Genomic DNA, 23306 nt, shown 5'->3' on the forward strand with positions numbered 1-23306 from the left:
CCTTTTATGTAATCAATGAGCGATGCCTTTGGTCAGCCCAAGTGTGAGAATTTTTGATAGTGAAACTTTTGAGGTTTTTCTCTGAGGTAATGAATTTATTCATGATTTTGATAAAGGCGTGGACAATAATTTATTAATCCTAACTATAATGTATACGCCCGGAAATTTGCATGTACTGAAAATGCATGCAAGCGACTGTGGTAAAAGTTCCCTCTATTTTTGCTTACGAGAGGTGCAAGGCGTATAGTCAACTTTGGATTTTAACGCGAGGTGTATTCCAAAATAAGCTGCACCTGGTCTAATTTAGATTAACACCTCTATCATTTCCAAGCCCTAACAGCAAAAAAAAAAAGGAGCAGAAGGTTGAAAGTTTCAGCATCGACCAAAGACACGAATGCTTAAGGTAATTTTAGAGCATTTGATATCTTCTTGTTGATGTGCTTCTAGTAGTGATAATAATAGAGTGCGTCTTCTAAGTAAAAGGCATATCCCCGTACTGGCCACCCGTTTGCGAGTTTTTATATATTGCGGCTAGGGTACAGTATAGCGGCTTTTATTTCTGATGTATGGGATTTTTGTGAGACCTCCCTATGAAGAAATGTCTATGGTGTAAGGTTTTTTCGCTCAGGTACCGGGAATGGAGAAGAAAACATCAAATAGTGTAATCACGCGACAACACTGTCAACGCATTTTGCCTTCTTTTCATATACCTAAGCCACCCTGTTAGTGTATATATGTGAAGGTTTAAATTGAAGGTAGAGTGAAATACACCCCATGGCGTGTACGTTATCTATTTTAGTATCTATTATTATAAGTCACTATTGTGTTATTCTATCTCTGTAATCCAAAAAATACCTAAAAGTTAGGCATTGTAATAATTTCTAGACAAAAATATATACAGGAGGTTTCTCAGTAATATAGGGTCAAACTGAATGGAAAATGACAAAGAGAATATAGTCTACAATATTAAGTATTACGGAGATATGGGCTCCTAAACATTAGTTTCTTAAACTTGGAAATATAGTCGCTCACGTAGAGCAAGAAATATCAGCCTTCAATAGTCTACAATCTAAAAACGTTATGGAAACTTTACCTAGCATGCAGAAACGTATTATTAGCGTACTATTAAAAGGGTAGATTTGCGCGTAAGCTGGTAAAGCTAATTGCTACGCATGTGCGGCTATTTACTATTTTAGGGGAAAATTTTTGGAAGACCATATCTCCATAACCAAATGTTGTAGACCCCATGTTCGTTGACACTCTCCACTCAGTTTGACCCAAAAAACACGCGCTATAATTTATGGTAGACGTTTCAGACACACCCTTATATTGAGTGCTCATTGTTGCCAGTACAAATTTATGGTGAAAAACTGTACCTTCTTATAGTTTTCCCCATTCCTTTAAGGGAAAAGCTTTTCAAGAAAGAGTCCTAACCCTGTTACTTTAGCGGATTTTTTTTACCTTCCTAGGTTCTTTATACCGAACTTCATTCACGGATCCATGTCGTACAAACTTGAAGCATTGGACTATTTCCGCGGGCGTGCTGCCTAAAACTATTTCACTGCTCCGTGGTTTGAATTATCGGTTTTTTTTCTCTTTTGCCTTCCTTTTTTATTTTTTTGCTGGTTCCTTGTCGCGGGTGGTGAGTGTAGACGTTGCATGCGCAATGGTATCGAACCCTTGGTAGCACTCTACCGACCTCACACTTGTTTCACCTTTTTTTGCGTATTAGCGATCGAAATAAGCTAGCGTTTAAGCCTTTGGGAATTTACAGCTATCGTAAAATAACACTGCAGGTTGAATTTGTTTTTCTCTCGGTTCTAATTTCGACACAGCAATACCTTATTTTAAACGTATCCGAGCTCAAACCAATAAATCTAGTTGGTATTTTTTTCCCGACACTTTTATCGAAATGTTATAAGTAGAGAATGGCTTTTTATTAATTACTAGCAAGCTAAGCTACCCGGCAACACGCCTGGTATTTTAACAGTCCTGAAACGGTGAAGAGTTTTTTTTTTTGACTATGTAGGCACTAAACATTAACTTGTCTTTGGGCTTGCACAAATGAAATATTTCCATGATATTGTTTTTTAGAAAATAATTTTTAAGGATTTTTGAATTCAATAAAACGGCGCTTCATTTTGGGTTAATCATTACGGATTTAGAATAGGACGTTATTTACAGTCTTAATGGCTATGGCTCTAGGACCCAACCTTGAGAAAGTTAAGCAAACTACCTCTAAGCTAAAACCTTAATCTTATATCAACCATGAGGTTTGGTTAAATTCGGTTACAAATTCTGACTGCGCATAAAGAACAAACATACAAACAAACCACTTTCACAAATACATATAAGAAGCGATCATAGAGGAGAAATATTTAAAAGGCTTTTTCATCTATTTTTAGACTATTAAGAAAGTCAGTCTATATTGTCAAACCCTCAAATTTATTTGCCGTTTATGTTCACATCTTTCTGGCATAGTATAATTTATTCTTCTGATTCTACTGGTACTTGGCTTGACGTTCTTTAAAGTGTCGAACCCGCAAAAGTTGCCTAGATATTCTATCAAGATGTGACACACTCACTCTGATGACAAAGTTTTATTTGAATTATAATAATCCTACTTTATTTCAGTCGTTCCCTTCGGTTTTTTAGGCTATGTAGAAATTGAACCTCAAGAGCACTTAATTTTTTTTGCCGTTGTTTTTCAGCTACTAGAGTATCTACGTATTTCCATGAGAGAGAAAGTAGGATCTATAAGGCTAACGGAAAAGTAGGGGAAACGTTAGTCTTAAGTCTTTCCTTCGAAACTATATACCAAGAAAGAGAATATAAAAAACCCCAAGCCCTATTTCTCTTCTCTACAATTTTTTTTTCTTCCTTTTTTTGCGGGAAGTATATGAGCTTTAGTATACACTTGTTACGACAACGTTAGCCATTAAGATAAGCCTAGGTCCGGGATGCTAAAGCCTTTGGTATACAAAAATCAGGGTTGTGTTAAGACACTAGATGCTGCTTTGGGAATTTTCATTGGAGGATATGTTTTGCGTTGTGTTTCTCCAATAGAGGTTGTTTGTACGCAATGGGAGAAATGCATCTTATCGTTCTTTACGATGGTTATAATTTATTTTAAGGGTAAGTGCATTTTTAATTGATTTACTTAATCATTTCTATCCGGGATTTCAAAATTTTATGTATTTTTAACATCTCTGATATACTTGGAATATTACATTTGAATATTTTATTTCCAACTCCTTCACAAACAGGGTGAAATTTTGCAATTCCATTACTACTTTACTTGATTTCAGCTTTTGGCTCTTCACTATTACTTAATTAAATTAAAACATTTAGACCATTTTCGTTATAAAATCTGATATTAAAACTGCTCATACTCTTAAAACGATCGCCAAGGCTTCCAAAAGTTCTCGAAATCGGATAGGTGAGGTCTTAGGATATTAAGGTTATAGCGCATATAGTATAGACCCCTACGACAGACCAATATGTTTGTAGCGTATTATATGATTATTTTAATTTTGAAGCTTAACAGATAATTACAGAGAAAAATTAATAAATCTAAGAAATCTTTCAAAATTGAATTAAGAAATATTCAACTTATTTCGCTACTAATTAGTGAATATCAAATAAAAAGCATAACTTAACGAATTTGGTTGAGAAATATTTCCTTACTTTCCCCGAAACTTCGTCGTACTTTTTAGCCATATCGTAGTATACGATAGGCTCTTAGTTTGACCCGAGCCGTCCGTAGTAGTAGTAGTAGTAGTAGTGGCCGGGGTTGTAGCTTCGTTATCGTCAGATTTTAGCTTAAAAGGAACTTTATATTACCACAACCCACCCATAGGGGTTACTGGGCTCGGTTAGAGATTTAATTTTAATTAAAATTTTTTCAGGTTAGACCCGGGAATCGAACCTGGGTCGCTGGCATAGTAGACAGCCATTCTACCAATGAACCATAGAGAATTGATAGAAACCGCGAGTTTTTAGCCATATCGTAGTATACGATAGGCTCTTAGTTTGACCCGAGCCGTAGTAGTAGTAGTACTTGTGGCCGGAGTTTTCGCTTTCGTTATCGTCAGATTTTAGCTTAAAAGGAACTTTATATTACCACAACCCACCCATTGGGGTAACTGGGCTCGGTTAGAGATTTAATTTTAATTTAAATTTTTTTCAGGTCAAACCATGGAATCGAACCCGGGTCGCTGGCGCAATAGGCAGACATTCTACCAACTGAACCATAGAGTCTTGATAGAAACTCCGAGCTAACATAGTTTTAAATGAGCGTTATGCGTTTGATCATTTTAGCATTGCTAAAGGTAATTCGAGGGGATAATCACTAAAATGCGTAATCACTATAACTAAACTTTCTCTTTCAAAAGTTTCTGGGCATAAGTCCTTGTTAGAAATTTATAATATGCGATAAGTGTGAATCGGCAAAAGTCTATGTTGTAAACTCATCGAGGGGATTATCACTAAAACTATCTGTTCTTCGATTCGCCGGAATATTAGAATTACAGCATAAGTAAATTTATACGGTTATAATTTTATCACTGTTTAGAGTAGGGAATCGAGGGGCTATTAACTCTGATTTTATGCACGGTACATCATTTAAGCATTGAAAAAGATAGCGCTATTCACTCATTAGGGTAAGGTATAGAGGGGTTATCCACTCATTAGGGTAGGGTATAGTGGGGCTATTCACTCGTACGATATGGCTACTATTACGAGCCCTTGGGCCGTCTTGTTTATTATTTATTCTTATCTCTAAAATGTCGGGGTGATGTGGGGTGGGGTACCTCTTAATCTGTGGGGTCGGGAAACTTTTGAATTTTTATCTGTGGGGTCGGATACTTATGAATTTGTATGTTTGGGGTTATTATATTTATTTTCTTTTTGTGTATGTGCTAATTAAATAGATAACGAATCTATGAAACCTTAAAAATCTGGTACAAGTTCAAAATAATATAAAATATTCCACAGATAGATAAAGAAATTGCCCCTATTAGAGCACTTCATTCCGAACTTACTTGTGCAGAGGAGTAAACATTTCTACAGGCGCTCGTCCAAAATACGTAGAAGACTCATCTCCTACAAGCGATCTTTGCCCATAACCTCTGGCACTTACAATCATTTGAATTACTTTTTACGAAAACAAATTAGCCTTTAATTATTTATTAATGTTTCTAGTTCAAAATGACCTTATCCAAGAACATAAGCCGTTTAATCCAATCGGATGAAGAAATGTAGAATTTAGTTTCCCGGAGTTTAATGAAAATTTTAAAATAAGAAAACATGAATAAAGCTTTGTTAAAATGTCAGGTAAACAAATTCTCTTATGATTCATGCAGATTCTGAACAATATCAAACTGTGATTGGTGCTTATTACAATTATACTGTAGATGTTGAGAAACGATAAACCAATACAGTTTTGAGTTGGCAATGTGCCCTTTCGCAAGTTACCGTCAAATTTATCAAACACCGCTGTTAATAACCGTTTTATATCTACCGCATTTTACTTTGATATGTTACGTATAGTATCATAAGTTTTTAAGATATGTTCCCTAAGTTTGTCACTGGTTACTGAGAGCTTGTCATGAATTGACGTAGGTAAAACGTCATAGATTCTCCTAAAGCGACGCCTGGTGAGGCGCTGTCAAAGGCTTAGTTCAGATTATATAGGAATATAGACTGCTAAACGGAGTGTAGTCAATTCTGGCGTTGTTCTCGAACTAGCTGTCAGTAAGTCCTTAGCATTACTAAGTATAAGAAATGTCCTACTTATGGAACATATCTTATAAACTTATGGTAGTATACATGGTTGTCAGACTCGGAGGATTGATACCATTAACACCAGGAGGTCCGGGCAAAGCACAGTATTAAGTTGTTTTGCCTCATGGTACAAATCATATCAATCCTGCTAGCCTGAAAACTATGAATAATACTGGTAACTTACCATCACGTTCTAAAAATCCTTTTTATATTTGGGGCCCCACCTAGTAGTTCGTAAGAAATTAAATTGGGCGAGTATGTGAAATTAAAGTCATCCGGGATAAATTGGGCTGCTGGTCCAATTTCTAGGAGACTAGTAACTCTGTCACGCCAACTTATAAAAATCACAGTCACTAATTCTATCCTAATTTTGCTCACTTATCCGAGAAAGGAATATTTCATAATTTAGCCATATTATTTTCGAATGAGGATTGAATTAAGCTTGTTTCATTTTTTTATTTCTGCAAGTGAATGAAAGTGAATTTTAAATTTAAACTCAATAAAGAATGAAGTTCATGACTTTTAAAATACCGCTGATTACGAATGGTCTAAGCATAAAACTTGTCGGTTTATAAAATGTGTATGTTTAAAATAATATTTTTTCTCATTATAGTGTGAAGGCGGAGTTGGGCCAGCATAATCTTCAAAAATAGTGTAGTAGTTCAAAATAGTAGTTTCAAATAGTAATAGGTAAAAAATGGCTAAACAGAAGGCTCTTAAAAGAAAAGTTCAGCTTACATAACATTATACCTTAAAAGAACGGCGTTTTTCGAAATGTAAAAGGAAAAACGTAAAATAAATAAATTATCTCTTATTACTAAATAATTAGCATTATATTAGTCTTAAAAAGGAGGACTACTGTGCCGCCATTGGTTTAGTGGCGTCTGCTAGCCTGAACCTCTTACACCTAAATTACCTTTACCTCTCTCAGCCTGTGAGAATTCAACCAATCCCGTCGCTTTTTTACTTGACGGACTGTAGGTAATCTGCAGTTATGAAATTAAAATGGTTTTTAAAAGCCATTATTTCCTGACCAAAATATTAGGAAAATTATATAACCGATTTTTTTTCTTTAAATTATTTAAATCGAGCAAGGGTTATATTCTCAAAGATTCTAAACATAAAAATTCCAAATCAATTTCAAACTCATTGGTAATTATACGGCTTACCATTACAAAATTACCCTATCTTATAAAGCTGTAGTTTAGAGAAGGATTTACTAAATTACGGAGCGTAAATTACCAACTCGTATTTATAAGGAATCCTAACAGCGGTAAGCTCAATAAATTACAACGTACACATCTGAATAATTTAAAATTGAAATGCATGTCTTTCTGACAAGTCTCGCATAAATTAAGAGGAATGTTCTTGGCAATTCTAAGTCAAAAATGTTCAATTGCATTTTGCCGTCTGGAACACTATTTTCGACTTTATGATTTGAGTGTTTTAGAGCTGACCCCTTAGTTAAATTAGAAATCATTGTCTTTCAGTTTCTTAAATAAATTTAAGGGGTCATGAGAAAAACACTCCATGCTTAGATTGAAAACAGTGGCCCCGGCGGCAAAATGGAGATAGAACATTTTCGACTCAAAATCGCCCAAATCGAATCCCCCTTGATTTATGGCAGACTTATCACAAACACCCTGCGTATTAATATCTATTCTTAAATTTTGAAGTAATAGAGTACATTTTAATCTGAAACTTATATTTTATTTCAAGTTTGTGATATTTCTGTTGAATGGTAATAGCTTATAATTGCTATTTTGGAATTCCCCCAAAACCCACGACAGCCCGTGTTACAAAGTTTACATGTTCCCTTTCATCAAAAATTGTAAACCTTTAATATTTAATACTATACCATTTATTGTTTATTATTTGGATATAAGCCTTTTTCCATAAATAAGCGTTGTTTACACAATTGGTAAAAAATTGAAACAACTTGTTTTGACTAAAAGGTAAGGGCGTAGCCAAAAACAAACGGATAAAGTGCGTACACCTTTTCTTTCATTCTATTTTGTGTTCGCGCAAATCCGCAACAAAAAAGGGCAAGTTAAGACGGTAGTATAAATAAAGTATGTAGTACATTGCTGGCCCCGTTTAAGGTGGGGTAAAAAGACCTGAATATATTGTTAAAGTCTAAAGCTTTGTCGAAACATTACGTAGACTGTGTATACCTATTGTTTCAACGGAGGATAATATAATAGAAATTGGTCTAGTAGATGAAGTTGTTGAGGTATCTAAAATTGCAGCTTCAAAGTTTAGATAGTGCTGGACATTGAATAGCTTTCATTAAACGGATAAGGTTTTTTAAATCACTCATCGTAATTGATGTACACGTTGTATCATTTAAAGGAATACAATCTGATGACATTTAAATTTAGAGGTTAGACCGTCTTCATTACTTATTCTCTACGAACTTGTAGTAAAATTTCTTACATAATTTGTATTGATAACGATTTCAGAGAGATGAAAATATTCTTATCGGCTTAAAGGAAAATATCATAGTTCTACAAATTATACCTTTAAATAACGGCCTTTTTCTAAATAAATAAGGAAAAATATTACAAACAAAATAATTAGTCTTAAAAACTGGGGCTACTGTCCCACCATTGGTTTAGTGGCATCTGCTAGCCATAACCCCTTATCCCTACGGCATTGGATGAACCAATCCAGTGCGGGTTCTGGCTACCAGACGCATCTAAACATGGCGAGGCAGTAGTCAGCGTTCTTAAGACCAATTAAAAGGTCTTTTAAATACGAGATCTTTTTTTTTTTTAAATTTTGCTTCTATTTTCAGAAAAAAGTCCGTTCTTTTAATATATAATGTTATGATGCTTGAACCTGAATTCCTTTAAATATAACTCATGTAACTCTAAAATAATGATTAACGGGTACTGAGCACTACGTTTTTCCTGAATCTATACAACAAAAAAATACATCTGTATGCAGTACTTCTTCTGTTATTAATTGATTTGGATCTGTTCAACAGCCTGAACTTTACGCTGTTTGCCTAGTTCAAAGAGCCTATCATAAAACAGGAAGAAGTCATGTTTAGAGTTCCCCCTTCCGTTCCCGATCGCAATTTGAGGAGGAATTGTTTTAACGCTTAATGTTTAGCTATATGGTGAGTTTGAAATTGAAAACATCGTTATCAAAAACGTAAGTATTGTTCTGACTAGGCTTCTGTCGCTGCTTTATCAATGGATCAAACAGGAAAAATTAAGATCTTGTTTTTTTAATGCAAATTCTTGGTAATGGTTTATATAATGCAGGTATGCCTTTGTATATGTGTTTTCCTACCGGTTTAAGGTTAGATATATGCACATTATTAGTCCCTTCATTAAAATGTAATATTTGCATTTCCTCGGTGCTTGTTTTAAAATTTTACATATGTTAGTCGACCCTATTTTGATAGTAACTAAGCTTAGGAATTCTTAGAAATAAAGATCAAAGTTTAATTGTATTTTTACTCTGTTTTGCATATTTTATCATACTGTAAACACTAAGCCATATAAATAACGGCTATACGAAAACTACAACAATTCGTGAGACTATCTATCGACTAGTAGTATACTAGATATTAGCGTTATCTCTTGCAATTTAAGTGCTAAGTCTAAGCACTTGAGGATCTTCGTTAGACCATAAGTTTATAAGATATGTTCCATAAGTAAGAAACTTCCTATACTTTCTAATGCTAGAGACTTACTGAGGACTAGTTCCAGAATTGACTACACGCCGTTACGCAGTCCATCTTCCTATTTAGTCTGAACTAAGCCTTCGACAGCGCTTCACTAGGCGTCGCTATACGAGAGTCTATGACGTTTCACCTACTTCACTTCATGACAAAAAAAATCCAAGATATACCTCTCATTAAACAACTCTATTGCATTATATAACGCTTTTCCACAACTTAGCGACCTTAACAAAATAGGTTCATGAATCAAGAACAATCTCATCTCCCATGTACGTATCTATATACGTTTTGTATAAACTCAGCTAGGGAAGATGCGTTTTGTTTCATCATAGGATAATGTACTAAAAGACCTTATACCTCCCATTTTCTTAACCCACACTGTTCATTTTTTTTCTATTCTTTTCAAGGAAGTTTTTTTATTAAACGGAACGTTTTTTGCTACAAACCCTTCTAGGCTACCTGACTGGAAAATAGGCAATGAGTGTTTGTACACGATAAGGAAGGTTTAGATACCTAGCTGGCTATGAAGGTGTATGAATAAAATACCTTACAAAACTTTAAACCCTTTTTCGTAAAAACGGTTCAAGCTACAGTATAACTACCTCTACCGTTATCCACACTACAGGCTAGGCGCCTTGGGTACGAGTTGTAAAGAATAAAAATGTTTTTTAAAGTTTTGGAACGCGTTGTTACGCTTAAGGGTGTATGTTCCTAAAGCGAGTTTTCTTTTTTTTTTGGATATTTTTTTCGCATCATAATGGTTTTTAACGTTAGGCTTACACAGAAACTTTTTGTTTAAGAATATAGTTTTTATGTTTGAGAAAATCGAAGAAATTTTACGTTGTATTGTAAAGGTAAATTCATATATTACATACAGAGAAACACGCACATCAGGCACGCTGGCCATTAGAGGTAATATTAGAAAGACCAATAGGAAATCCTCTTACATGGAGCCCAAGTTCTCTAAATGCAGAAAAGTAGGAATTCATCAATCTACAGTTGCTTCTTGGCATTTCAAGTTTCTTAACCCTGAGAACGTATTAATAGCCAATTTTAATGGGTTTCCAGGAACTCATACGTTTTTCCGCAAGGTCGTTATAAGAATATAGCGGTTATGTGAGGAAACCATGAATTGTGAGCAAAATAAAAAAACTGAGATCACGTCACTATAGCCCAATTCAACCTTGGAACGTTTCCAAATACTAAATGGCTTCTGTTAATATATGAATTGGTCTATTGCAAGTTATAAAGGTTGTTATTTAGTAAGATAATTTAGCTTAAAAAATTGAATTTATGTCCTATTTTTCTTCTTCATAATTTTTTCGACGTAAGCAATCCTCAGTATCGAGACACCCAAGGAAGTTTAATCATCGCCGTCTCTGCATGCCCACTCTGTAGGATCCAAATCCTCTACAGCGCTGGTGTCTAAAAGCGAGATGAAGGGCACAGTTTTAGCCCCTCACTTTTCCCTCTTAAATTAATAAAAATGGTGTATAACTACAGCATTTAACCAAAACATCCTCCTTAATTTTTGGTAGACTTATCAGAAACACCCTGTATACAAAAGCGCAATTAGTAACAAAAAATAATTGATCTACCGCCACGGTGTAGGCCTAATTTTGTTATATTTTATTGGGCAATAAGACTAATCCTTATTTCTTCAAGTGATCGAAATGAAACTGAATTTCAAATTTTCCGTCGTGTTTGCTTCAAAATTAAAAATTAACAACAACGTTCCCAAAACATTCTGAAATTGCATTTCTCAAATAGAATTCTTCGTAATAGGATTAAACTGAGTTTGCTGCCTGCTGGTTAAATAAATAAAATTAAAACACCGCAATCGGTTCCTTCGCTATCTGTACAAACTATATATATATATAATATGTTTCGACCAAAGTGTGTAAAAGAGGTGCTCTAGGCGGTTTGAAATAGATCTTTTAGATCGGCGTAGGCGCTCGCTTTACTACCAAGCATTATCTATCAATAAATAATCTTGGGAGCGAGGGTGTTAGCTAGCTTCTCTCCTTGGGGTCATTAAATATAGAAAACGCAATATCTGGAGCCACAGACTTCTACAAAAATGAAAGAGTCGATTCTCCGAGGAGTTGAGAAAAAGTAGAAAGAGAGAAGAGTAAAAAATTCGACTTCTTTTACTCTATTTACCCCACAAATCAAATTAGACAAGCCCAACTCGACGAGCCAAAAGAAAAATAAGGTGTTGGATAAAAAAGAATTCCTAAGAAACAATTGGCGTTTTTAAGAAGGCAAAACCTTTATAGCTGGCGCGTTCTAAGATAGACTTTTTAGATTAAAGCCGCGCAGCGTAGTAAGGCCGTGCATTGACTTTCACTAGGAATTTCCGAGGAAAAGTAAAGCTACAATCGTTCGTAGAAAAGGTCTAATATTTATTCTTTTATCTATTTAGTTTTTCTTTGAGGTTTCCTGATTCGTTGGAGTGAAATAGACTCAACGTTTTATTTCACGTACGTGTCATTTCTATTGTAAGAACTCCAATTTGGAGCTCAGAAGAACACTCGTTAATAAAGTTTCCTCCTTTTCGGAATATTTTCGTTATTTTCAATTACAACAAAGTTTAATATTTTATTCATCTCATGCGGCAGTTGTTGTTAAGTTTAATTGAAAACAGCTGATGGTGTGGGTATAGTAAAGACGTAAATTTGTACCGGAAATATTTTTCAATTTTATTTCTTATTTCTTACAGAGTAACACGCTGGCCTTCTTTGGAATTAGTACATATCCTATCATAAAAGTAGAGCCTCAACCCACTAACACCTCTGCATTAAAGAAGCTTGGTCTCCAACTAGAATTGCCTTTGGCTCGAGTGTTTAAGAACGGGCAAGGGCGTATCTGACACAGAAATGCAGAAATAGAGCACTATTTATTTCTCGTTGTTTATCTTCTTTAAGAATTAAATCTGCCACATAGCTACTGATAAGTGCGCCTCCTGGGATTTCTTCTTAATGATACTTTGAGAGTTTGTTTTGAAGAGATAGCGTTATGAACGGAAATAGCATAAATGACGTCATTCTTATATATACTGAGTGTATGACGTCATTTATGCAGGTTGTCACAAAAATGGTGGCTGGAAAATTACGTATAGTTGCATGGTTCTATGGCTCAATTTGAGTCTATAATTTTGCTGTTCGGACCATCGTTTTATTCGTTTACAAGTTATAATTGGAGTGATTTATGACTGATATTTAACGAAATTACCATTGTCGTTCAATTTACTTAAATTCAAGGGGTCATCCCTAAAAATCTCTAATTATGGCTTGAAAACGGTGACTCGGACGGCAAAATGTCATAGAATAATATATTCTGGTAAAACCCATTGTGCTTCGGTCGTATCAATCGTTTTAGAACACCCTATACGTTGCCTAAATATAAGCAATAAAAACGGTTCTTTAGCGGAGCCTAAGGTCCATGGAAAATAACAGGGGCATAATACTGCAGAGCTTGGAAAGTCCTATCTAGATTTTCTTTTTATCTCAGGTCCTAGCAAACATGGCCTTTGCCAACTCGGTTTTACCTCACAAGATATGAATGGACCTGTTTACGATAGTAACGTTCGCCATTTAACGTTTTCTATTAGTCATCTAGGTTCTGGTTCGATTTTAACGTGATATGAATCACCTTTTTTGAATATATATAGTAGTTTAGTTATTTATGAGAAAATAATTAATTTACATTAAAAAACTCCATCAAGAACTGCAAAGATTGGCACGATTATTTAATATGCCGATGTGCTTTTTGTATTTCAACCATACGAAACATTTCAAACAATTTTTGCAATTAGTACGCTAGATATCAACTCATCGCGTCATGACTCACGGCACATTGATTAATCAACTCATCGCGTCATGTTTCGAGGCACATCGATTAATGAAGCACATAAGGCGTCGTACAATTTTGATCCTTAATCACTCAATTTTCTCTTTTTCTGATCTCCGACTCACGTGGAATTCAGTAAATTGAAAAAGCTTTCGCTTTAATCAAGATTGATTTGGATTTCCACTAACAAAGTCCATCTAAATTGCGAAAAGCATACGTTCATGACCGCAAGTCTCCAACGCTTAACAATATAATAATCTTTTGTGTTTTGCAAGTAATCTAGTTCTCAGATTGAAGAAGAGAAAAAAAAGCTACGATAATTATTCATTTCAGGCACTTTTTAAAGATAACGTTCTTTTTGAAGTAACGTAAAAGATTCTGATTTATGGTAGATCACCTAATTAACACATTTTGCCAACATGTTTAACATATGCTAGAGGAGAGCGGCGCTAGTAATAAAAACTTTGCACTATCGCAACTTGTGTTTGATCCCCAAAAGTTGAATAGGTTAATTTTTTTTAAGGTGCTTACACCAAACCTACAAGAGCAAATATATTTTTGTTTCTTTAAAAAAACTAGGTTGGGTTCTACTGTACAGAATTGCTATTAGTAAAATACTATAATTTTAATTTAAATGAAAGTATATTTGCAAAAATAAATAATAAACAAGATGTTTTTAACTTCCATTCCTGAATTTGCTCGTGGATATTAAGCTATTTTAAAGTCATAAGAGCACGTGATCGAGACTAGCCAGTAATACATTTTTTCAGTGAGATAATCCTTTCCCAAAAAAGCGCTCGCCCGAAGGCTCACGGGATGGGATAGGCGAGTGTCGAGTAACCTTTTTATCACTATTGTAAAAGTTTCAGGAGACCCTTCATGATAGGATATATTTTTTTAAACGGGCTACAACATTTCAACAGTCATAACCGGCTAGTTCTGTAGGAAACTAGTCATTTCGGTACTAACATGCTTGGCAGACTATTCAGGAACTGTAAATGAGCTTTGCACCTACGGCCATTGAGAATTTGGAGGTTGGAAAACCTTAGAACATTATAAACCCTAACGCTAACGGTCTTTCAATGCAAATGTTTTCAAGTCAAAGTTCTTGTTTCAAAACTTCTTTAAATTAAGGTTTGAATTAAAAGCATAAAAAGCTTTGCATGGTGACCTTTGCTTTAAAAGGAATATACTTAAACTTTCCAAGGAAGAACAACGTTTTAGTACCTAGAAAGTACAAAATCCATTATCTTCATGAATCACTTTGGGTAAAACTTTAATATTGATGTTGAATTAATTTATAATTTATTCCAATGAGGCGAGTCTTTATTAGAGTTTCAAGCACAAACCTCGTCGAGACAATTTGAGCTACGTTACCTATCAGACCATTGTGATATTTCATGTTCCAGTAGAATTGAAGTATTAATAGAAGATAATGAAAACGGTTATTATTTGAGACAATTTTCACAAAACATTGAATACCGTTAAAGATTTTCATTTTCATCGTGGGATAATTGGTCTCCAAACCAAAATTAGATGTAACCTTAAAAAGTACTTGACCACGATAAATCTTATCATTTAAGTAGAAAATTTCATTGAACAATTTTGAGTGACCCTGAGGCTTGTGTGTGATTGGAAGCGAGTGTAAAGGACAAAGAAAGAGGGAAGATGGAATGATCAACGGGCTAGCAGAGACGTCTGCGCAATTTCAATCGAAGATTGAAAAGTGAAGGCATTACGATATTAACGTGTGATGCTGGTAACCCTGAATGGCTAGAAAGATTTGGTAATTTTAAACCTTAAATCACCACACCCCGCGTGATTATTTTACCGAGACGAACTGATATGTAAGAGAAAATGGTCTCAAATTTTCTTTTCAAAGACTCATTTTCCAAGACAAAGGAGAACTTAATGGAAATCTTCTATGAATTTGATATTTTCTTGTATAACGTTCCCATCTATTAAAAGTGTGTTGTTGCGTTCAAGTATTCCTTTAAAGGTCAATTTGCTCTTCTTGGTTCGTCCTTAATAATTAAATTTTCCTTTGTTTTATGTTAAAATCTTTAAGAGGACCTCGCCGAGGTGGAAAGGAAGGGCTAATTTCCCTACTAAACCATTTTATTACTAATACAAACGCGGACCTCTTCCGTGGAATTTTAAGACGCTAGAATGTTCACGCCGGTATGAAGATGGTACTGTGCCATACCGTACCCGTCTTAACTTCGTGGAAGTTTTTAATATATTGCTTTCTCCTCATTTTTCTGAATAAATTTCCATACGTTTAATCTCCAAAGAGAATGCTCCCTTACTTGGTTTATATATTATAAAGTTATACAAGTCGGCCGTGGGCCTCTTTTAGATATAACGGAGTTGATTGGCCGTATAACGTTTTAATTTGGAACTAAAATTTTCCCAACAGGATTCTTGTTCCTCGAAATTGAGGATGAGATACATTCAGTGGAATAAAATTAATTTTTAAGATTTTAATTTCTCTTGGATCAGTATAAGACGCTACTGACTAATTTAATTTGAGTCACCAAGGGATGAGTCTTCTTCAAATCAAATAAATTCCTCTAACCAAAGTAGTTCAAAATATAGAAACGCCATAAATTGGATTAGAACGTGTACATATGAAACCTTGCGAGTTTACAGTGTCAGGAAAATTGTGTGAAAGACAATTCAGAGAACAACTCGGCGCACGAAATTTGCGTCAAAGTCAATTTGGTGAATGCGACAATTTCGCTCTTACAATTGGATGAACGAAACGATTCAAGTCGCAAGGAAATTTTGGAGAATGGGAGCACTCGGTGAATTTTTGTAGTCTATTACGAATAGTAACTGTAGATGCTCGGTACTATTGCAATCGTAATAATTCGGTGACCTGAATCTTAGGATTGCTTGAGCCTTTATTTCGAAGAAGGAACGCAGTATCTTATTACCTAGGCTCTGAACTTACAGCAGACGAGTTGATTTTGATATAACCTCCAACTTTACAAATACCCTTATTTTCGCAATGTGAATTCGTTTTCTCTTCCCACGCGTTTTCGTATCATTCACTAAACAACTTTGCTTTTCGATTTTCTTTAAAAATAAGCCCTAACGAATATTAAAATAGATATAAAAATGAAAATTGGTCAGAGAAAATACGCAATCACAGTCATTCTAACTTGCTTATAAATACCCTCATATTAAAGGCTTATCTTTAGCACTTTTCCGTAAATTATTTCAGTCCAGGATGAAAAAAGAAGAGAAAAACCAAACCGAGGGACAAGGAAATCACTGCACGTTTAATCGAAACGAAACTCTTTTAATTTTGTAAAGAGTAGTTCCCTCAATTTGGCTTTCTGAATTGAAACGAAATTGAATTAGTTTGCGTGCAAATACATACACGCATTTCAAGCGATAAGTTTCTCTTTCTACGCTTTCAATTATTTGAAAGGGAAGGTTTTCATTTGAGGCTGGTTCTAAAAAAAGTACTTGAAATTGTATTTTTTTTTTTCGCATTCCAGTTTTCTTTCACGAGGAGTCTTGCTTTACACAGTTTTAAATTCACCAAACTGTTCGTATTTAATTCGAAATATTTTAAAATGTTTTTTCGCCTAAGTGTCTGGAACCCAATCGCTTTTAACGCATTATCTCTCACTCAGTCGTGTCGTAAACTCAAATGCCTATCACGCTATCGTATTGTGAACCCAACCACTTTCAACAAATTGACTTCAACAAGTTGTTCTCCGAATTGTTGCTCACGAAGTAGTTCATCCTCTTAGATACCATCTTCCAATTCTTGTGCACAGTTCTTCAAATTATCAACGGTGATAAACTCTAAAATTCTCAGCTCTACACTCCACCGCAATAAAGATACAAAATGTCAAATAAAAATGTTCATACCAAGAATTACTAAGAAAATTTATGGGAAATCCAATAAAATATTGGGTCGAAATTTTTATTTACAGTAAGAAATTTAGGGCTGTTAATTTTATGGAAATCTGAATGAATGAGGGGAATTTAATTCCATTTTCTCATTATGAAGAGTTAAAAAACGTTTCTAAAAAACACGAACATTTTTAATTTTACTTCGTTTCCTTTAAAATTAAAAATTTTGAAATAGGTGGGTTTGGTTTGACTTCAACTTACCACACTTCTCAATATTAAGTTTCGACTGAATTTTAAAATATAAACTACAAGCGCACTTCGCGAAAAGGCAAAATTAAACTGATTATTACGTAATGTAATGTTAAATCTCATAGTAAAGAAGTCTCAAAGGGACTTGGACATGAGTGTATAGTCTGTATTCCATATATATAACGCGGAAAAAACCGGAAATAAAGTTTATAGGACTTTATCAGATCTACAGTATAATAATGAAAAAAAAAACAAAAAAAACCAAATACTAATTTTTTTAAAGAAACAAGTCCCAAGTCGTTTCTTGTAATTTTGAAATTGGTTGCGGAAAAATACGCTTTTTTAGCCACGTCTTTTTTTCAACCTTATGACCTATTCTATTTTTATAAATATTCCACATATTTTTGCATGCCCATTTTATTTCTACGGATTCACCCCGAGTCTCACCCTCTTGTGTGACGTTATAAAATGAAACCAACCTCGTTGCGTTGGAGTTTCCAAAAAAAAAAAAAATCCTTGTCGTGCAACGTCGGAAGTATTTTAGAAACTAATTTCCTCTCAGCGAATCCGAGTCGAACGAAGCAGCTAGCTCTTCCTCCCTGTCTCAACAAGAACGAGGGATATTTTCGATCAAAATTTCCGTGCCCTCGAAAGCTAAAACTTCCTTTCCTATTCCGTCTTTTGTAAATAGCAGACCTAACCCGGCCAAATGGATAACTTATATAAGACGAGATCTAATATTCAGACTATAGCGAGTCTCTTATCCCATTGCTCTATTAAGATATCCCGAATTCGAGGCGGCTCAAATCTTGCTTCAATTATTCTAAAACCGGATTACGATACAATTAAGTATAGTTAGTAGTATCGTGGAATGACTAATTTTAAGGAGTTTCCATACGAAATGTTGAAACGTAAAATACATGGATTACTTTCTCAGAGAAGTTCTATGATCTCAGAAAATATCTAGATCGGTATTTATATTGATTTCCATTTTATTATGATTCAGAATTGCATGATAATATGTTAATCTGGGAAACCCTTAGCTATCTGGAGTGACCCTCACTAGTAAAGCCTTAGCTTCCGTGATTAACTCATGACGAAGTTGAGTAGGATCGTATTTGACTTATGTGTACTTCGAAACATAAATCGAACACTGTTCCATAAATATCCTGACCAAATATTAATTTTGATCAGAAACCAGTACAAAGAATTACGTTACCAGCTCACGACATTTGTGAGACGTGTCCCACTTCACTGGCGTGAAAGATCCAAAAGTAATGATGCAACCTTACTACTATTACTCCAGTCAAATTTCAAAGGTAGACGTTTATTTGTGAACCGAAGTACCAGGATACTTACAGATAACAATAGACCCTTAAATAAAATCGTTCAAATTTTCCAACCGTCTTTTGAGGATTGACAGAGAATTCTGGGTAATCAGTATATTAATCTGATTGGTTTAGACGGCTATGGGCCGATTTTGCGCAGTAGTGGTAAGGAAGTGTACTTTAAAAATTAAATGGCGGAAATTGGGAACTGAAGTTTCAGGTGAAAGTGATTTAGGAACTGTTTTAGAGCAGATTTCGCTTTACCACAAGCTCACAACGTAATTACCTTGTTGTTTTTCGCAATTAAGTCTCAAATCGTAGAAAGGTAAGGAGATTTCCAAAGCTTGTCATTGAAATTACACAGTTTTAGATTTTGGCAAAGGCTTAGTAAAGTTTTTATAATTTATTCAACGAAACCTTTCGCCACTAGATGGCGTTGGTACTCTATTTGAAAAAATCCCGACTCGGCGATATAAGGTATCCAGCTTGTTTATTTTATTTAAGGGTCTATTTCCGGTAAAGTTTTGCGAAGGGGTTTCATATTCAATATTTTCAACATAGAATATTGGTAATCTATATTGAGGAACTAATCCCACCAAGATATTTATACTAAGGGAAGATGCCATTTTGATCTCCATACTAATTCTTAAGTTGCTTAGCCAGGGCAGATTGAAGGTTTAATTATTTCCACATATAATTCGACTTCGGAATTGATGGCAGTTTTCGTGTTCGGACTATCAGATTGAATTATTTGTAATAGAGCCATTGGAAAATTTTGAGACAGGACTAAAGGCGCGAGTTCCTTGATAGTGAGGCTATGTAAATTTAAGGTCGAATAGGTAATAATGTTCAATCAGTCAGAGAAAATTGAAACCTACCACATTAAACCTAAAATGCCCCGTAATTATTTAATCTTTTCAACTAAAGTTAATAGAAAAGAATTATGTTAGTAAGGGGGAACCAAAGCCTAATTTTACAAAGAAGTTGGAGAAGACAAAATGGTCAACTGTAATTGATGTAGTTGCTAAGATTATTTTCGCTTAGATGAAAGCGAAATACTAACTAGTCCAGGTGAAAGGGGTTTTAACTGTATTATACGAAGTACCTCACTTTTATAACAGAAATTAAAATTATATAGAAAATGAATGCAAATGCCGAAATTGTGAACCTTACTCCGAAATAATTTTCGTACCAGCAAGAAACGGCGAAATTTAGCTTGAAAATCTTATTCTAGCTAAACTCGAGGAATTCCATAACCATGAAAAACCACAATATTTCCGAATTTTGTCAAATAAATAGATATTTCAAAATTATAAAGGCTTACATACCTGTTAAATCATATGAGTTTCTATCTTCAACACCCCGTTACACGATGAAATATATCCATAAAATTGTGTTTTTCGCGACGTTATTCCAAAAAAGTCAGTAACGTGGACGTAAGGGTATAGGTAAAAGATGAGCTCGGGGTTCAAAGTGTCAAGAACTCAATTTTCGACGCGTAATGTTTTAAGATTTTATTTCTAGCGCAGTAACGTCATAGTCCTGTCGACCAGAGTGTCCCAAGTTCTAGTGGCTGATCCAGGATCTCCGGACAATTCCCGCACTTTTACCCCCTACTTTTACCTTTCTGCCTTTCCCCACCAGGCGCGAAATCGATGGCGCGAGCCGAGGAGTCTCGATCGCGTCGTCCGCTTAAAAGGGGAAGACTATCCTTAACTTCGCGAATTCCCCCTCCACGTTTTCGATTGGTTACTTTACTAGTCAGGGACTGTGGGATTCTAACACGAACGAGAGCTCACTATTGATCTGTTATTTTATACCGCAATGGAGAGACTTCAGATTTATCAGAGACATCTTTAGTTTCTAAACTAATGGTTAGACATACCAATTTACTCGAAAGTTTGAACCAGTTCCAATCTAATATTATATGACTTTTAATTTTAACATAATTTGCGATGAAAAATAAGTTGCATCTTCAACGTTTCAGAAAATTAATCGATCAACTAAAATATCATTAAAAAGAATGGTCAATATTCTGGAATACTCTCGTAGTATCAATCAATACAGAACAATCGTCAACGGCAAGGGTTTTAATGAAAACGAAACAAGTTGTATCAGGAATTTAAAATTACTTTACATCTCTCCAAAAGCTCAATTAAATGAGATTTGAGTTTTGCGTTATACGAAGTTGCTGTTTTACTAATAAAATTTATTCCTGGATTCGTTACATATACATTAACAATTTATTTAAATCTCAAGTTTCCAGCACGACGATGTTCATTACTGTCTTCAATATAGGTTTTCCATCACTTTCACTTTTGTTTACGCAACACATTCTGAAGAAGCACAATAAAGACGATGGCCATTGGGTGTCGCTTTCTTCAAAAATTATCGAAAACTTTTAGGCTAAAAAATTTGAAAATTAACTGGAGTTATTTTAGCTACCTTCGTGTCGACAAGTGTCATCCCTTAATTCACTGAACTGAATTCCGATACTCCCTAAAAATCCGTTTCCTGGCGCCACATGACACTTTGTTTACTTCTTTTATAATTCACAGATAACGGTTTTATATTTTAAACGTTCGTATCTATTTACATGAAAAATATAATGGTATTTAGGCTTAAAAAGTTTAGAAAGTAGAGCTAAGCCACCTATCCTGGCTAGAAGAATATTTTAGTTAAGCTTTTTTAGAAGGGCTTAATTGCAGGATATTTAATTGTGTTTAGCTACAAGTAAATTTTGCTCCTTATGAGATGGGTTTAAAATATACAGCATTTGACTATACCTATGATATTGATGGACTAAAAGTCTAGTCAATATTTACAGAATTAGTATTTTTCACACTTCTTTCAGGTGAGTGAGGAAGCACTATTCGATCTACGAGAACATAAGAAATGTGCTTTGAAATTTTAGAGACCGTTGGAAACGAAAAAGAAACTATACCTACCGTGTAGATCTCGGTGTAGATGGTGAGAAGGGATGTTAGAACCAGATTCATGAGTTATTTTCTCTAAGAATTATCTTCAGGTCCATGAATATACACCAATTCCATCCTGAATAGACCATTTCGATGTAACTAAAAGGGAAAGACACGGGGGTAAAACTTTGCCTTCCATCTCGCTCTTTGGCGCCTGCGCTTTAGTAATTTTGTATCACGAGAGTGCGCAGAGACGGTATTGTATCAACCCCTTGTACGACCCGATACTGAGGGTTGCTAAACCCCTTTTTTACGTCGAAGAGGTCTATTCATGTTCATTCATAAAGCTTGGGTCCATGGATCCCCAGAAGGTGACTTTTCTAACGAACTCTAGGTTTGGCTAGGCGAAGGCCGGAGTCGTTTATGGGTAGGATAGGATTTCGCAGCAAGAAATCATTCATGTGTATGAGTGAATTATTGGTGGCTGCAACGTGAAACTAATCCTTTCATTATTAAGCTTGTAATTGTTGAATTCTCAAGTAAATATTTTTTTCACATGTTTTAAAGCAAGCAGAATTATCGATTACTTGTCATATTCGAGCCGGCGCCGGTTACAGAACCCGGTACTTTCGAATGGTACGCAAACGCTGTGTCTCTATAACATACATCTACGCTTATTATAATACCGATTTTTTTTTCTTTCACTAAAACTGCCCTCTAGTAAAAATCTCACTGACTACGCCAGTGAGTTCGCGAGTGAAAGGCTAATTTAGAAAATAGTACTTTATGTGTTGGTGCAAGGGCACAAAATACTAATTCAGTATACAAAGTGTAACCCATATGACAAGAAGGAACCAATTTAACACCGTGGGGTAGGATATTAGTTTACTCTTCAATACGTCTCCCTTTCTTCTCTTCAATACTTTACCATGTAGTAACAAGTTTAATGAATCACGTTGTTCATTGCAAATGAAACGAAACTTGACCAAATTCATCTATTCTAGGAGAGCGGTCGCTCTCTTAGATAAGACTTGATACTCCCTCTAATGCTAAAGGAAGGTTCTTTGATTGGCTGTAACTTTTTTCGTATTGAGTTTGCCGCTTTGAAATTTTGCCAGTGAACTAAAATTTGGGCCCTACTTCTGTGGTTAAAATTTCAAAGAGATCCAACTAATAGTTAATTCTATAATGAAAAAAGTTGTTAAGGGTGGTTTTAGAATCCATAAAATTATTAAGACATTTGGTGAAAGATACTATATTGTTCCATAGAGATAACATGGGATTTTTTTGAAAAATGACCTTAATTGCGATCGTGTATAATGAAAACTATTCATTCGTTACGTTTGGGAACCATCTTAAAAGAAAGATAACAGTCCATAGATGTGCCTTTTCTTAGTTTCATTAAGATAAATTAAGTTTAAGTATTGATTTTTATCATTATTAACACATAGTTTGACTTACGTTGTTTTGGGTATTGGAATTACGGCGTTTTACCACTGTTAGAGACACGCATTTTAGCCCAAATTTTTTATGTTGGACATACGGCGTTTTTGTTGTGATTCACGCCGTTAGAGGGATATTAAGCAAGAAAAACATGGCGTTTGAGCT

General features: G+C 34.8%; 1 protein-coding gene and 2 long non-coding RNA genes across 7 annotated transcripts in view; 1 reads left to right on the forward strand and 2 right to left on the reverse strand.

Moving 5' to 3' along the window:
• The window catches only part of LOC149689125 (uncharacterized), a 41883-nt gene extending 21327 nt beyond the window's left edge, over positions 1–20556 (reverse strand). Inside the window, exon 1 of the mRNA XM_089869575.1 lies at positions 20109–20556. The gene's annotated coding sequence lies outside the window, so the exon portion shown is untranslated. The remainder of the gene's footprint in view (positions 1–20108) is intronic.
• LOC149689127 (uncharacterized) lies at positions 2462–15666 on the forward strand. 5 transcript variants are annotated; one of them, XR_016383615.1, is made up of 5 exons: positions 2462–3135; positions 4190–12133; positions 12201–15116; positions 15213–15297; positions 15399–15666. It is a non-coding gene; the product is annotated as an uncharacterized LOC149689127 (long non-coding RNA). The 5 variants fall into 5 exon arrangements; XR_016383613.1 differs by having other exon boundaries at positions 12201–15297; XR_016383614.1 differs by lacking the exon at positions 15399–15666 and having other exon boundaries at positions 4190–11979; positions 12071–12133; positions 12201–15315.
• A 417-nt stretch (positions 20557–20973) lies between the features above and the next one.
• LOC149689128 (uncharacterized) lies at positions 20974–21658 on the reverse strand. Its single transcript, XR_016383616.1, has 3 exons — positions 21567–21658; positions 21226–21368; positions 20974–21159 (listed from the first exon to the last, which is right to left on the reverse strand). It is a non-coding gene; the product is annotated as an uncharacterized LOC149689128 (long non-coding RNA).
• Between the last annotated feature and the right edge of the window lie 1648 nt (positions 21659–23306).

The sequence above is a fragment of the Phalangium opilio genome, unplaced genomic scaffold, assembly GCF_054372755.1.
Source record: "Phalangium opilio isolate 3A_F unplaced genomic scaffold, DU_Popi_V2 ptg000031l_1, whole genome shotgun sequence".
In the NCBI taxonomy this organism is placed as follows: Eukaryota; Metazoa; Arthropoda; class Arachnida; order Opiliones; family Phalangiidae; genus Phalangium; species Phalangium opilio.